A 16,156-nucleotide genomic window follows, 5' to 3' on the forward strand; every position below is an offset into this window, starting at 1 on the left:
ATTATGTATAAAGTAATGTATTTTTGTAGTTGTATACATAAGGCAGACACTTGACGCAGGCTGTGCACAAATTTTCGTGCGATGTCTCCATTACATAATGCTGCTCACGGGAACCCGGGTGTAGGTGATATCAACTAATCGATTTATCGAGCGCGATTCCGAGGGGTTGGACGCCCCAACGCTGGGGCTATGACGTACTGGAAGGCTCTGCGATCGCAGGGCCAGACTTTCAGGTTGTGGACTGAAGGCCCATTCCTTGAGTTATGTAACACTTCTTTATGGGGAAAAAAAGAAGACGTGAAGGCAAAAAAGGTATAAACGGTGCATAGTGGAAAATGCCGCTGTAATGAGTGATTACTGGCGGTTGGTAACGACAGCGAATCATAACGACCGGCTAATGTTGTAAAAACTGGATAGCATAAAAGATTCATTCATTTATTTATTTGTTTGTTTGTATTGAAAATACTGCAGCCCGTCAGCGCTACTTCAGGAGGGGGGGGGGGGGGAGGGTATATAAAAGTGAAATAAACAAGATGAAAGGCTAAAACACTTGCACTATGTATACATACCACGAGGAGAAAATAGGGGGGACCGATTACATACGACCCACGTACATAGCATAACATAATAAGCAAAGTTGAAAGAGGAAGAAGGAAGGGAAGTAAAGAGGGCCGATTCATGATATCAGGGTCCTCCCAGATATATTGAAGGATCCTGACAATATTTACACATCCGTTTGTCGGCCGCCCCGATGCCAACTCGCTCTCTTTCACAGCCTTACTCGCTGCCGCCGCCTGGGTGAGCGGTAGAGCGCGCAAGAGTAGTCACGCGACGAAATAACGACGAAGCCAAGGTGGCGACAGTGGTAGATCAACAAAAGTAGGAGGGGGGGGGGGGGAGCAGTCTGCGTGAGGAGGGGGAGCGGCCTCACCCACGCAGATGTTTTTGTGGCGGCTCCCCACGACCTTCGCCGCAGCAAGCCTGCGAAGGCAGCAGCGTGAGGGCCAGGCGCGGACGACCATTGCAAGCTGGGAACCCCACCTACACTCCGGCATGGCCGTCGACGAGGCTGTTTTTTCGTCTCATTAGGCGCGTGCCGCCGCGTTGTGCCACTTTAACAGCGCTGCGAGTCGAGAACGCATGCGCGAGTGCTGGCCAAGCCTCACACAAACACACGCGACGGGCGCGAGCTCCAAGGGCTCAGGTCTGTTACGTGTTTCACGCCTCCGAATAACTAGGACTCGCCTGAATGGAATTGGGCTGCTTCCATTAGTTCCAGGATGTCTAAATCCTTAGGCATCCCCGTTAGAAGTGTCACTCTAACCCTCTCACTTCAACTCCCTTATTATGTGGGAAAAATTCCAGCTGTTTAAGTTAACTTTTCTCCCGTAAGACATCAAAAATTGTAGTTACCTCCATACCTTTTGAGTAACTTACTAAAATCACTCGAAACTCGCGTTCGCAAAATGTTGCTCCAGTCATGGTTGAACGGAAACTGACATGCCTAACGTTAAGAGATCGCTAGAAAGCCGCATGGTTTGAATAGCATACCAGAGAAGCTGATATTCCAGTTGAGGTTACGAGAATGACTTTCTACTAGAGATAATGTAGCTATCCCTGTCCCGCTGCTGACGCCGATTAGAGGCTGTTACGATCGGCCAGCGAGAGTAGTGACCTTCTAAGCCTCACCTGCACCAATGCGACGAATCGCTTCGTGAAGCTAACAATGCGATCCTCTCGGACAGACCTGTGGCGCCAGGAAGCCAAGACACGTTTGGCTGATCGAGTATTGTTTGTTGGTTCATTGTCGCCGTCACGGAAGATGGGAGCAAGAAACTCCTGGAAAAGGGCGTTCTACGGCATTTCCTCGCGGACTCCGGTAACCGCCACGGTCGTTTGACAGACGCTCCAGATAACTGCTGGGTCATCCCAGAAACCAAGACGCGCCAGCTTGATTCAAGCGTGACAACCCCTGTCTACGAAGCTTCCCTCCTTTTCTGTGTGTTCAGCGAACAAAGATGCGGGAGTGATTGTGTGAACCCTCGCACTCAACGCGACTCCTTCAACGACTTCAGACGCTCCGATTGGACGAAGGTGGGGCGACAGTTTTCCCTGGCCTAGGGATCTATAAGGAGGACAGAGGATGTTTAAGCGTACTTCTTCGGCTCCTCAGTGTGCTTCAATTCAGTCAAGCTAGAATGATGAGACGCACCCTTCTCCACGCCTCATGTAAATATTGCAAATAAGCCCAGTACTCCTCGTTCTCGACGAAAACATGTTCCTCCCTTCAACAACGTCCTTAGCGTGGATGAATCGGACGACGCCATGGGCCATCCCCCCTCCCCCCCTGCCCCTTTCGACATGACCGAACCCAACTCTTACAAGATATGCTGGATATGCCGTGGTGGTGGTGGTGGTGGTAGTCGTGTTGTTGCTACAAGCAGTGTTATTGTGCCAGTCAGTGACGGCGATCGTTTTTGGCTCAGAGCCGCTGCTATAAGCGGAACCTCTACTTGACGAGGTTGGCACAGTTGACTAAGTTACAAGTAACCCGCAGTGGTTGCTCAGTGGCTATGGTGTTGGACTGCTGAGCACGAGGTCGCGGGATCGAATCCCTGCCACGGCGGCCGCATTTCGATGGGGGCGAAATGTGAAAACACCCGTGTACTTAGATTTAGGTGCACGTTAAAGAACCCCAGGTGGTCGAAATTTCCGGAGTCCTCCACTACGGCGTGCCTCATAATCAGAAAGTGGTTTTGGCACGTAAAACCCCATAATTTAATTTTTTTAAGTTACAAGTAAGCGTAGTATTGTGAAGCTGTTAGCCTCTGGTTCGATGGGATTTTTTCGTGTCCGCCAGCAAAAATTAAATAAATAAAAAATAAAAAAATGAATTGGAGAAAGTGCATATCTCCCTTGCAATTAGGCATACAACACGCAGCTCAGTATACATGAACTCAGCACCTACACCAAATGCGATTACGTTTATCGTCGTTGCCAACGTTGCTGGAACGCTAGGTATAGACCGTTTCATCGGGCGAGGAGGACAGGGCGCGCGGAGGGCCTTTCCTCCTCTCTGTCTTGGGCGATCCGGCGCGGCGCTGCTTGAAAGTATTGCTGTCGCGTGCTGCGGAACAATTTCGAGTTGTTTTCGATGGTACTTTGTGAAATTTACACCATGTCCGTTCATATAAGGTCGTCAGGGAAGCCTTTCGGTGCATCGGTAACTACAGTAGGCGGAAATATCTCTTGGGGGCGCAAAAATGTGACGCGTTTTATCAGCCGTGGTGGTGTACGCACATTATCAGTAGCGCTGTGTGTATATGCGTTGTGAATTATTTTGCTTATATCGGCTTTAATTCAACAAAGGAAAGCGGTGTCTCTGTATTAGCAGCATGAAATGGTAAATCTGCTCAGTATCTGATCGCTTGGCGTAGGGAGTAAAACATAAAGCATAAGAGCGCATGCTCCTGCACGGCCAACCTAAGGCAACCACGAAACATCTAAGCTGCAGGCGCTATCAAATATTTGTGATGCGCCGGCATCGCTCTCGCGCATTTATGGTCTAGTAGGCTTCAAATTACCATATGTCTACGCTAGCCTTCCTGCATGAGGCCGATGGCGCTGCTCAGCACAGTGATCACTGCGGTTGGTGAACCAGCACGATACATATGTAAGCTGTGCGCTTCGGCGTTGCATTTTTGGCCTGCATGCAGCCGTAATATATGAGAGGGATCGCATAAAAAGAATGCGATGCCTATTTTTGAGGACAACATTTCTGTAATACGTGTGAGTGCGTCGTAGAGAACGGAATGAACACAACCGAAAAAAAAAAAATTAGGTTATCATTATCCTTCAAGAGCAAGAGAAAACGGGCTAATGCCGCAATAGGACCTCGCATAGTCACGTTTATAAATATATACCGCTGTTAGTCACAACGTTTATAAATATATAACCGCTGATGCCGTATGCTTCGACCATGCGGTATATAGAACAAAGATATATGTAATCCAGCACCTACCACTGCTTAGGACGCTCGCGCAGTTCGTAAACAGTCCCTTTGCTGCACAGCCTAATTCAGACTGTAAGGTATGCTGCTACTACTTGCCAAAACTATTTTATTCAGGGGCAAAAACTTCATCCATCGAACCAAGTAGTCACGCAATGTAACCTACAGCGAACAGTTTGAACGCTTGTCAAAGTATAACATCACAGCTCCTATCGTAGCAGAACAGTACCCACGCTGTTACGATCGTCGCGTATGTTTCATGGCTCCTAAACCGCAGCTTAGAATTGGAGGATAATACTGCAATAAGGTCACATTAATGACTAGAACATTCAGAAACACACAATTGATCTCCTAGGCTGATTGTAGAATCAAATATGCGCGCACACATCGCGCTGCGTTTTCCGTCCACCTAAACGCCAGCAGAAATTCCGGCCATAACGCCTTAAACCACTTCAGCACGTCTCACAGAACCGTTTACCACGTAGGATACGCACGTCATGCTAAACAGAGCGCGCAACCGCGAAAACAAACGCCAGAACCGACCGCCGAGCGTATACCTGCCATGCGAAGGACCGCTTTCACCCAAGCCAGTATGGCGCTGCTCATAGGCGGCGCCACTGAGCTCACAATATGGCGGCGCCTACGAAAAAACGGTCTATAGGAAGGCACTGCAAAGCGCTGTCCGTAGCACGGGGATCACTCGCGATCACGGCACGGTCCTTCGTCTTCCTCCTCAGTCGGCACATACACAGGGGCGCGTCTGCTTCAGTGCAATTTCAATAAAGAAAAGCACAAAACAAGCGTCAAAACCGCACGATGGATAATAAGGCCCTGTGAACAATGCGAGGCACGTTCCTTCTCCTCGCGTGTGTTTCATGGGTAAAGATTACGGTTTCACAAGCTCCTCCGGGGAGGAAGGGAAACAGCAGCATACGAATCAGTGAGTGACATCACCAAACTTCATATATAAAAGGGAGATCTTCCTAGCAACTCGTTCAGTTCACCGCAAGACCGCTATGGGTAGACCACGTGAACACTCCCGAAGAGCAGCGTGAATACGATGAGCAACGAAGAGTGCAACATCGTAATGCTCAACAACGGTGTCGTGCTAAGACTAGGCAGAACAATAAAACATTTCATATCCCCATCGACGGCATTTGAGTGGTTTTCTTACAGCTTCGCAGGCCATCCACTTTCAAAAGGTCGGGATGGCTAGTGAATTTTTTTTTCTCCTTTACAACGCAGCTGTACAGGGGTGCTGTGCCTCCTCAATATCGAGCAGGACGAGGAGACGCAAGCGCATCGTATGGAGCGGAGAGTATAAAAGTGCTAAGCTCGGATATAGCCAAGGAACTGCACGGGATATAGCGACGCTTTTGCGAAGTCCCAGGAAAATTTCGGTCAGTGACAAACTAAACCCGTAGGACTGCCGAAGGATGTGCACTATGTTATTCACCTAAGTTGTCTTACGAATTGTTCTGATTTACATACACCTGCGAAGCACATATTATTATAGTTGTTGTCGTTTCCTCTTACTTTTTAATGCTTAGGACAGACCGTATATGATAGTAGCGATGGTGTCAAAATAGGAAGTATACTGCAAGCTACAACTAGGCGTGCCCTGCCGCGATCGCTTTCCTGTAGCAACTTTGACAAGACAACTAACTCGACCTTCACATGTAAGTGGACCCGGTGTTCGCGGTTCCGTTGAGGTACAATAACGGGAGTCCGCTGCACGTCGATACCAGGAAGCCACTTTAGAGTGAGAAATAAACGCATAATGCGTGCTCGAGATGTAAGCACGGTTTCGCCGTTCTCTCTTTGGCATCGACGCTGTCCAGCTGCGAGAGGCGCTCTTATCTTCCGAGATTTCCGCACGAGAGTTCTTGGCAGAGCCAAATCGGCATCGCGATCACATTGCTGTCCCTTTCAGAACGGCCCAACAAAACAAAACAAATAGCAAGAACATGATGCCCTCAAGATTGCTGTATGAATAGGCAAAAAACCGAAAAAGAATCAGCAGACATGAGCGATTCACTTGGAGCTAAGCTCGCTTACTGCCCTTTTTTTTTTTGGTTCCTGTCAATTCAGCGCGCTCCACAAACGGGGGACGCTACAGGGATGGGACGGGGAAGCACACACACATGGGACACCACTAGACCTTTATTGTTGTTTTATTTTATTAGTTTTCGCCTTATTAAAATACCTGACTGTTCTTCTTCGCCACGGCTTCACGCTTTGTTGTAAAGAAATTGATTGCCTAATTCGCCCTAATTAATACCAAAGGTCGTGGGTCTTGATTAACCTAACCTTAATTAACACCAGAGGTCGTGGATTCGTCTCCAACGAAAGGTCGAGGGTACGACTCCTTATGAATTTTGGTACCATGTGCCATAACGCCGGACATCGGATTTTTTCAACCCATGAGCCACCTAGCTTTCGTCAGAATATAAATGCATTTTTTTTCGCATCTTTCGGCTCCATGAACTTTTAAAGCGACGGTTTCTTTGGCTCTTTTCCGAGGTTTGGCATGAGTCGTCTTCCCCTCGCCGGATGTATATAGAGAACTTGGGTCACTGCCTATGTGCTGGCTGCGGCACTGCCACAGCAAGGATAATTTCCCTAGATTTAGCGATCCTAGGTCTTCCTTGAGAAATACTTTTCACATCTAGGGAAAATTCGTGAAGGAAGGAAAAACTCCTGTACAGCAAAAAACTGCTACATAAATTAAGCTTAAGTGCAGCGATTTCAACATTATTTGAATTCATAAACACAAGCTTCGAAATAAATTTGAGCTACAAATTTTCAGTCTATCTGCTTTAAACAAATCTACCTCTACGAAAAGTATATCGGCAATAGGAAGAACTGTATTGTAAAAAAACTGGGGAAATTATAAACTTTTTTCTTCAATGTAGAAAAAAAATTCGGCTCCGGAAATTGGCAGCACTGGCTAGCTGCTCTCTTGCCTAGTAGACAACTAGGGTCGGTCACAGGGCGTCTGCCATCGTGACTGTTTGCGCTCGTTAGTACGCCATATTCAGAAAAAGAGCCAGCGCATGCCCAGCCACAGGGTGACGTCACCAAGTTGCCAACTAAATGGATGTACCGTTGTGACACAAGGGGTACGAAGACGTAAATGTATTACAGCGAATTATTCGTCCCCGGGGTTGGTCGTCGTTTCCTCGCCTGGTAGGGTGCGTAGTAACCGAGAACAGCTGCGCGCACGCGTGCATTGTCAGTGAGGGTGCAGTACTGACCACGTGGTCGTGGGACCTGTTAGATATGGAGCTGGTTCCTGCGATTACTTCGAGTTCCCCAGACCACGTCGGATTGCAGCACAGCTAATTGAGGAATGCAGAACGCATTCCAGAGAAGCGGCCGAGCAAACAAGTTTAAGGCATCAAGTTCACGTGCCAACAAGTTCGTGCACCGCCGGGATTTGCAGGTGGGCGTCGGACAATGGAGCAGGTGCAGCCCTCCCCTTCTCCTTGTTCGAAGTGTATTGCCAGTCTGCGATGCAAGACCGCAGCAAGCCGCCAGGTGTGACACCACGACACGGGCGCCTACCATTGGCTGAAAGTGGCGTCATCGGAGTGGACTCTCCCATTGGTCAAACATGACGTGACTTACAGTGCTCGAAGGGTTTATAAGAAGCCTTCCAGAGAGACCTGAGGATTCTGGGACATGCCCTGATTCCCTGATTCACCTCTCTCGAACTTCTTGCCGCGGGCCGCAGCGTCCGAGTTGCTGCCGGCCCGTAATGTCTATACGACTGATAATTGACGCTCTCGTCCCTGTATAGAATGTAGAATAAATTCCTCCCAAGTTTTGTGGTTTTCATCCCGAACTCCGTCCTTCCAACCCCTACATCTGGTTGGCAGCGGTAGGATCGCCTCCGAATGCATCAGCTGGTGGCAGCGCTACGAATCAACCTTCGTCGAGAGAGATCGTAAGGAACCGGGAAGAGCGACGAAGAGAGAGCCTTCGTCGAAAGAGGTCCGAAGAAACTGGGAGTAGCGAAGAAGGAGCGAGCCTTCGACCCAGGGAGTCCGGAGGAACCGGCAACAGCGGACGAATGAACCGGATGGCAGGGTGCTGCAACCGTAAGTGAGCGCGTGGTTTTTTTCCTTATGATTCGCCAGACTCAAAGGTTGTGTGTTCAATTTTGATAGTTCTGGGATTCGGGAATTTGTTGCATTGTGTGTTTGCACAAATTAATTAAGGAAAACAGTTTTAACCACCTGTCGGGGCAGCTGCCATGGATCTTAGAAGGTTGACGAGGTTAGACTTGTTGTTGGTGTGCGACGATTTGGGAGTTGAGGCGGACGAACGGATGGAAACGCCAGCCATCATAAAGGCGATTAACGATAGTGGCAATGATGACAAAAGCATTGAGCTTGCTTGGGAGGTGATACAGGAGCCACGGGAGCGAGAGCGTCGTGTACGTTTGCGAGAGCGTCGTGAGCTTAGGAGTGAGCGTCAGCGTGAAGAACGCGAGAATGAACGGAAGCAGGAGCTTCAAGAACTTACTCTGAGGTGTCAGCGTCACGTACGTGAGAATGAACGCGAACGGGAGTATCAGCAACGTAAGCTTGAGCGTGAGCAAAAGTATGAGAGAGAGAAGGCAGCACTGATCAAAGAGATACAGCATTGTGATCAGTTATTGGCACAGAGACAACGGCTGTCTGAGAATTCTGTAGGTAGTACAGAGCGAAAGAATGAGGAAGTGTATAGCGGACTTTCGCCAAAAGCCGATGAGAAGAGTAGTGCCTGTGAGAGTGGCTGCAGAGTCATAAGTGAAGGGAAAAGGCTAGCTGCTAACGATGCCTTAGTGGCAACAGAGGCCGTTAAAGGCCGCAAGGAAAGCGACGAGGTGCTGTGCCAACAGATGACTGTAGAGACAGCTAGGCCAGCTGCGAACAAATTGGCACAGTTACCGCGTGTGTGCGTCGCTGGTAATGTTAGCGAGGTTGCTAGCGAAGAAAAGGGTACTTCTGACCCGACAGAAGCGAGCACCCATGTAGAGCCTGTGCGTGCAGAAGTGAAGTGCGAGCTGGACGATGCAGTTGAGAATAGTTCTCGGGGTGGCGAGCTCCGTAGCTCACGAGAGAACAACTGCATTGTTCAGGGATCGGTGCGGCTCTCCGCCAGTCTAGATAGCCTAGAGAGGGATGGTTCAGTTAGGAATCATTCGGACTGTGCGCGTGAGACAGCGATCGATACCGACGGGCTGTGTGCCGATGCACAGCGTGAGCTGGGCAATGTAGTAGAGGGCAGTTCGCAAGAGTGCGAGTTGTCTTACTCGAGTAAAGCCTGCTGCATTGTACCAGAGTCGGTTGAGCTGTCCGCCAGTCGAGGCAGAGCGAGTGTTGATTTAAGTGAGAATCACTCAGACTGTGTGGGCAAGAGACCGATCCGGGCCGACGAAATGTGTACCGGCCAGCACGAGGCACGTGAAGGCGACATGAAAGCAAGTGCAAAGAGAAAGCGCCGTAAAAAGAAGCGCGGTAAAGACCGAAAGTCGGTAATTAATGTAGCGCCGCCAATTATGGCGAGAAACCCAAAAGGGCAGGGCGCGAGGAAAAAAATGCGGTCGTCTCGGACGATGTTGACGCATCGAAAACGTTCGAGCCACCGGTCAAAAGGGGACCGCGAAGAATGTTCTGCACGGACGCGGACAAAGGGCACGAGGCTGTTAAACTCCTCGTCGTTCCGTAGTTCTTTTCATAGCTCAGCGTGCAGTTCGAAGAAACGCAAGGTGGCAGGACGAGACCAGGTGGGGAGTAGCGACGCGGTCAATCGAGTTTGTGTTGAAAGCGGGGCGCGAGGACGCAAATTGGCAGGAGACCGTAACATCTTGGGGGAGCTGATAGTTAGTCAGCCCTTTTGTTGTCTCTCGGCAGCCAGAGTAGCTTTCAAGCCGCGACCACCGCGAGGACGGCTCAGAGTATGAGTCAGACATAAGCGTTTGGAAAGGGAGGCGAAGAGCCCTTCCGTAGAAATGGAGTGTCTTGTTTTTTTTTATTTTGAGCATCGGAAAGTTTTTCGCGATTTGAGACTAGGATTTCTTTCAATATGTAAACGTATGAGCTTTGTTTGTGTTTTCGTTCGAGAAGCTCGAGATTTGAAAGACGCGTTTTATGTAAACCTGTAGTCTCGCGAGATGCTCATTAATAAGTAGATAGGCTTTTTTTGTGTGTGTGTGTGTGAGTAACCTGAGGGTCAAGGTTATTGTTGAGAGGCCTATCGTAACGCGCGTGTGTGTTATTTAACCTTCGTTCTTTTTAAGTGTTTTTGAATTTTCTAAGGTTAAGCGCGTAGATTTTCAGTGAGTGCATGATTTGCACGGAGAAGCGTTCTTAGTTCCATTAGCGCGTGTCCTGTGTGGACGGAAGGAAGCAGATTTATGACTGGGTTGCTAGTGTGTGTTGAGGGCAGCCGTATTCTGACTTCTTTAGTGAACGTGCGTGGAAAGAGTTAGTAGAAGACGCATCATTTTAAGAGTTCTGCGGAGTTTGTAAGTCCCGCGAGTTTAATTGTTCGTTTACGTCACGTGTCCTGTAGGACTTTCAGGGAAGAAACGTGAGTAAGCGTAAATGAAAAGTTTGCCTACAATGCAAGTACGCGTTTTGTTTAATGACCACAAGGCTAGTACGCTTGTGATTACGTACTTGTGAGGTTGACCAGATTGTTCAGTGGCACCATTACGTGCGATAAGTACGCCACTGCGATAGATTGGAAACATGCTGTTCGTGTGGTTAGGCCACTTAAGTTATGTTCGGCTGTTTTCATTTGTTGTTTGCATCGTCAACGACCGTTTTGTTTTGCAAGAACAATAGTATTCTGGTCTTGTCGGCAATCGAGGGGAAATGGATTGCTGTTTGGAAGGGTGGTTGGAACTGTTGTCAAAATTGGGGAACTAAAAGATCAGGGTTGATTTTGACTCAGTAATAGTCTGGCGAGTCAGGGGTGAAGAGCCTGCGCTTACGCGTGGTGCAGCGCTGTGCTGTTTTGTTTGTTTGACGTCTGTTCTCCAGGGCCAAGGATCCCGAAGTTCGTCAAACGTGGCTTGACCCCAGTACCCTGCAGCTTCTATCAGCGTTCCTCATGGCCAGCGAATTGATTTCACCGGCCATTCAGAACAACCGGGGCGAGGACGAGCTGTTAGATATGGAGCTGGTTCCTGCGATTACTTCGAGTTCCCCAGACCACGTCGGATTGCAGCACAGCTAATTGAGGAATGCAGAACGCATTCCAGAGAAGCGGCCGAGCAAACAAGTTTAAGGCATCAAGTTCACGTGCCAACAAGTTCGTGCACCGCCGGGATTTGCAGGTGGGCGTCGGACAATGGAGCAGGTGCAGCCCTCCCCTTCTCCTTGTTCGAAGTGTATTGCCAGTCTGCGATGCAAGACCGCAGCAAGCCGCCAGGTGTGACACCACGACACGGGCGCCTACCATTGGCTGAAAGTGGCGTCATCGGAGTGGACTCTCCCATTGGTCAAACATGACGTGACTTACAGTGCTCGAAGGGTTTATAAGAAGCCTTCCAGAGAGACCTGAGGATTCTGGGACATGCCCTGATTCCCTGATTCACCTCTCTCGAACTTCTTGCCGCGGGCCGCAGCGTCCGAGTTGCTGCCGGCCCGTAATGACTGTACAACTGTTACTTGTCGCTCACCTCCTTGTACATAATGTAGAATAAATCCTCCCAAGTGTGGGTTTTTATCCCGACGTCCCGTCCTACAACCCCTACAGACCGAAGCGAATTCTAACCGCCAAGGAAGTGGAAGCCACGGGGAGTCTCAATGAACAGGCACGTAAAAGGCAAGTCAGTTCTGTGGACGCCCGCAAGGTGAAGGAAAGTGAATGAAAGGGGAAAAATTGGCGTCCACCCGAATTGTAGCACGAAGCTGCAAACGAAACCCATGAAGGTTTCTCAGAAAGAAAGCCTCGCAGTTGAAGAAAAATTCGTCCTGGTCCGGGACTCGAAACCGGAATCTCTGAATAAGAAATGCTTGAAAGGAAGCCGGAAAAAAAAATCAGGAGCTCTATTTGAAATGTTACATCGCGGTCCAGGAAACAGCAATGCGAAGTTTGTATCTTTCCGAGCCCTGAAAGATTAAGGCCGATATTTTCAAGGCGGTTCGCTGCACTGACCTCGCTTTCGCAATAGCTTGTCTGTATTCTAGGGGGAGTAAGAGCGGCTTACCCACATCTGGGCGAGGGAGGATGTCGACATCGGCTGGTTCCCGCTCATCGGGTGACTCGGCGAAGAGCCTGCCAAGAAAGTAAGGACTCGTGTGGAAGGTTTCGGCGGCATGCTTAGGGCGCGCAGCGATGTGTTAGCAAGCCATAGTTTCGCGCTTCCTCCCGCGGCAAGTTTTCGGCCGCCAAGCCGAAATGCAAGGCCTGCCACGCGATCGGCAATCACTATACCGGGCATTTCATCGAATACATTAATTGATCATAAAATGCAGAGAATTAAAGAAAGAGCCCATAAACCACCTCTGATAGTTTTAAATGAAAAGAACAAGCGTATTCTCGCGGGCATTTCAGGTACCTTGTTGTCACGTCGTGATGCCAACAGGGTCATGCATGCACGTGGCGTCACCAGGATAAAGGCTATCGATCGGTTCAAATACAAGGGACATCAATTCGCACCTGTCAGCTAGCACATCTTTGCCATGCAGTCGCACGCCCGCTCTTCCGTGTCTCGATTGCTTGTCATGCGCAGTCAGCTGATTTCACCTCGCGTGGTCTGTTTTGCACTGCGCGTGCGACGGCAGCCGCATGCAGTTAAAAAGGGCGGAGTTGATGGCATTTACAAACAAGAAACGAGCACCAACGTGACGTTCGGTACTCACGTAATGTTAATTAACTAATGGGGTTTTACTTGCAAAACCACGATCTGGTCATGAGGCACGCCGTAGTGCGGGACTCCGGAATGATTTGGACCACCTGGGGTTATTCAACATGCACCTAAATCTAAGTACACGGGTGTTTTCGCATTTCGCCTCCATCGAAGTGCGGCCGCCGTGGCCGGGATTCGATTCCGCGACTTCGTGTGTAGCAGCCCAACACCATAACCACTAAGCGACAACGGCAGGCACTCACGTAATGTCGACGTGTCTTCTACAGAAGTACGCGGCGAGGAGCGAGCGTCCGTGGAGAGGGCAGAGAAACTGCTCGTTCGCCTTCGAGCTCAGTGTGGTTTAGGAGGCCTTTAAGCGACAATTTTACGCGTAACATGTATTTCGCGGTTGCTGATGCCATGTGGCAGCTTCTAATTGAACTAATTAGTTAAAATTCGCTGATTAACACTTAACTGACAACATTAGGGGACATGTAACCCTAAACTCGAAGCTAACCCGAGCGTAAAGCCCGCACATTTGCTATATGCCATGTACCTAGCACCGGGTATTTACAGCTTTCACGTGACGTCACCGACAAAGCTTCTCACCGTGGCGGCTACGATGACGTCACTACAAGGCATCGATCGAAAAACACGGTCATGATCTGCGGCAAAATGCACTGCTGTACTTATCGGCACTGCATTTTCTTCCCAAGAGATTAATGGTTTGCACTGACCATTCAACTTCCCTGAGAACCAAAATAATAAGAAAAGATGCGTAAGCTGTCTCTCTGTGCCGGGTACTTCTCTGGTCAGCGTCTCATCACGTTCTGTCTCGAGCAGTGCACGGTGCACTGTTTCAGACAGGAAGACACGCGCCGTTCCGCCGGAGTTCCGCCGTGACGACAAATAACGATCTTTCCTTGAAGAGCCGCTAGGGACAAACGTAGTACGCCGCAGCAGGTCGGCGTTATCTGTGCTGATAACGAATGCGAAGCCTACATCCACGCCATACGCCTCGGCAGTGAAAGTGGCCTGCGGTGTGTGCAGTTGTTTTTGAGTGCCCATTCGCTCGCCGAAGAAACGGGCGTCTAAGATTACGCAGCCTCATTTTTCTTTCTTTCTTTCTTTCTTTCTTCTTTCTTTTTTTTTAGAGCCGAGATTCGATCGACAGTTTGCCGGCGTCACAAAGAAGCTATATATGGTGGTCAGTTGTTGCAATATGAAAAGGAAGAAAAATATAATTAGAGAAGCTCGGAAGAATTTGCCTTTACTTACGACGGCAACTGCAACATGGGTTTCTTCGTACGACATTGTATGGTGTTCCATTGTTGCGCAAGCAAGAACACGAACAGAAGGAGCCCTTACAAAAACCATCACAGAGGTAGTGTTGCGCTTACATTGACTTTCTCTTGCCTTTAATAGAATGTCATCTGAGATGCAACTGAATGCATTGTATTGTTTCTGTAAGGGCCAGACACCGTGTGCAGACCTCACAATCTTAAAAAATAATATTCTAAAATATGGTGAAAAATACTCGAAAGTGCTTTATTACTCAAAACATTCATTTTCTACAACAAAATTCACAGGTTTTCTTCTATGCAGGTACTGTTAAGAACGGCCTGCTGAGGTGCAAGCTTTGCCAGCCAGGTGCGAGAGCGGCGTCGACATTTCCTGAAAAGCCACCGCCACCCTCTAGCCACACGGCGTCACTAAGTCTACTGTGTGCGGAGAACAATACGCCGCGTTCTCGACCTTTCGTCGCGGGATTGCCGAGATGAGCTCGACGAACCAGGCTTTGTGACTGAACATGCCACCGCCGACCCGGTCTGCCGTGAGCAAGGGAGTTCCCGAGGGAACGTCTTTGGAGGCCCCTTCCCACGCACCGTTCCTGACGTAAGCCCCGAGTTCTGCCAAGTCCGTCTGCCCTCGGTGGGGTCCGTGAAACCGGTGCGGAAGCGTGTTCCGGACCGTGAAACCGGTGCGGAAGCCCTCCCGCTCAAAGGTGGCTCGTCTACTGATCGAACGTTTCCCTCACCTAGGGATCGAGGGAGGACCGAGTGTTTATAAACCGCGGCTGTGCGACTGCTCAGTGTACTTTCTCTCGCAGTCATGCTAGACTGATGAACTGCAACGTCCTTATGTAGATATTGTAAATAAACCCATATTCCTCGTTCTCGATGAGAAGCAGTCCTTCCCTTCAACAACGTCCTCAGCGTGGATAAGTTGGACGACGGCATGGGCCTGCTACCATCTAATTCATGCCCGACTCCAATCTTGACAACTGGTTATGAACGGTGGGATTGACCTCCCAATCCTCACAGTACTGAGCTTACAGTCGCGGCTAGAATGAACTGCGCAAACATGATTGTAATAACCATAATTATGCTATCGAATTATTATGGTTATATATATATATATATATATATATATATATATATATATATATATATATATATATATATATATATATATATATATATAACCGGTTCCCTCCTTAAAGTTTGTTCCAAGTGAACATGTCTTGCAAACTCACCGGTCACAATTCGTAATTGGCAATATGTGCCTTAAAGTCGTTAATTGAAAAGCTAACTCTTTAAGTGTTGTTAATTAGACGATTATCCATTCCAACTTCGCGTGCGAGTGTTCTCCGCCGCTTCGAGTAATCCATCTCAAGGACTACAATTGCGATGTCTGCCACAGGCTATTCTTAAAATTAAGCACCTCACATAATATTCTTGCAAAGGCTGCGAAAATTTCAGCTTCCGTATGGCAGCTTTTTGAGCTGCGTAGGTTCGAATAATCGAGCTGATCTAAAACATCGGTCTCCGAAAACTCTGTCGGCGATTGTATCTCATTACTCGACTGTACCCCAAACTGGACGCAAATAAAAAAAATTGTAAAATTAATAATGTCGTTCCGAAAACCGTAAACGAGTTTTTAAAATCGAGATGTTTACGATAAAAGTTAACATGTTGACAGGTATTCGTGCGTGTGTATTTGTGTCATCCTGTATTCCCTGTGACTTCCTGCTGGCGCTATTAGAATATCTTACGACGGCCTTTATGGCTTCTATTGCAGTATTGATTTGAATTTTACTTCCGACGAACATTGTGCATAAGCCTATGTCCAAGCACATAGCACACGCCGGTGGCTTAGTACCTGCTAAGCTGAAGGCCGCATTTAAACCATGTGGGCCAATTGAGAAAGGAAAAAAAAGGAAGAAAAACACGCTCGTGTGCCTAGATATAGGTGCTCATTAAAGAACCCCAGGTGTCCAAATTTATCTTGAGTTC

At 48.7% G+C, this 16,156-nt stretch overlaps 1 protein-coding gene across 4 annotated transcripts in view; it reads right to left on the minus strand.

Moving 5' to 3' along the window:
• LOC139049852 (inactive phospholipase C-like protein 1) overlaps nucleotides 1-16,156 on the minus strand; it is a 345,846-nt gene that overhangs the window by 291,079 nt on the left and 38,611 nt on the right. For 2 of the 4 annotated variants that reach the window (XM_070525677.1, XM_070525678.1), the window contains exon 2: nucleotides 12,219-12,286. The exons of the other annotated variants lie outside the window; for them this stretch is intronic. The gene's annotated coding sequence lies outside the window, so the exon portion shown is untranslated. The remainder of the gene's footprint in view (nucleotides 1-12,218; nucleotides 12,287-16,156) is intronic. 4 annotated transcript variants of the gene reach the window in all.

Source organism: Dermacentor albipictus, chromosome 9 (genome assembly GCF_038994185.2).
Source record: "Dermacentor albipictus isolate Rhodes 1998 colony chromosome 9, USDA_Dalb.pri_finalv2, whole genome shotgun sequence".
NCBI lineage: Eukaryota > Metazoa > Arthropoda > Arachnida > Ixodida > Ixodidae > Dermacentor > Dermacentor albipictus.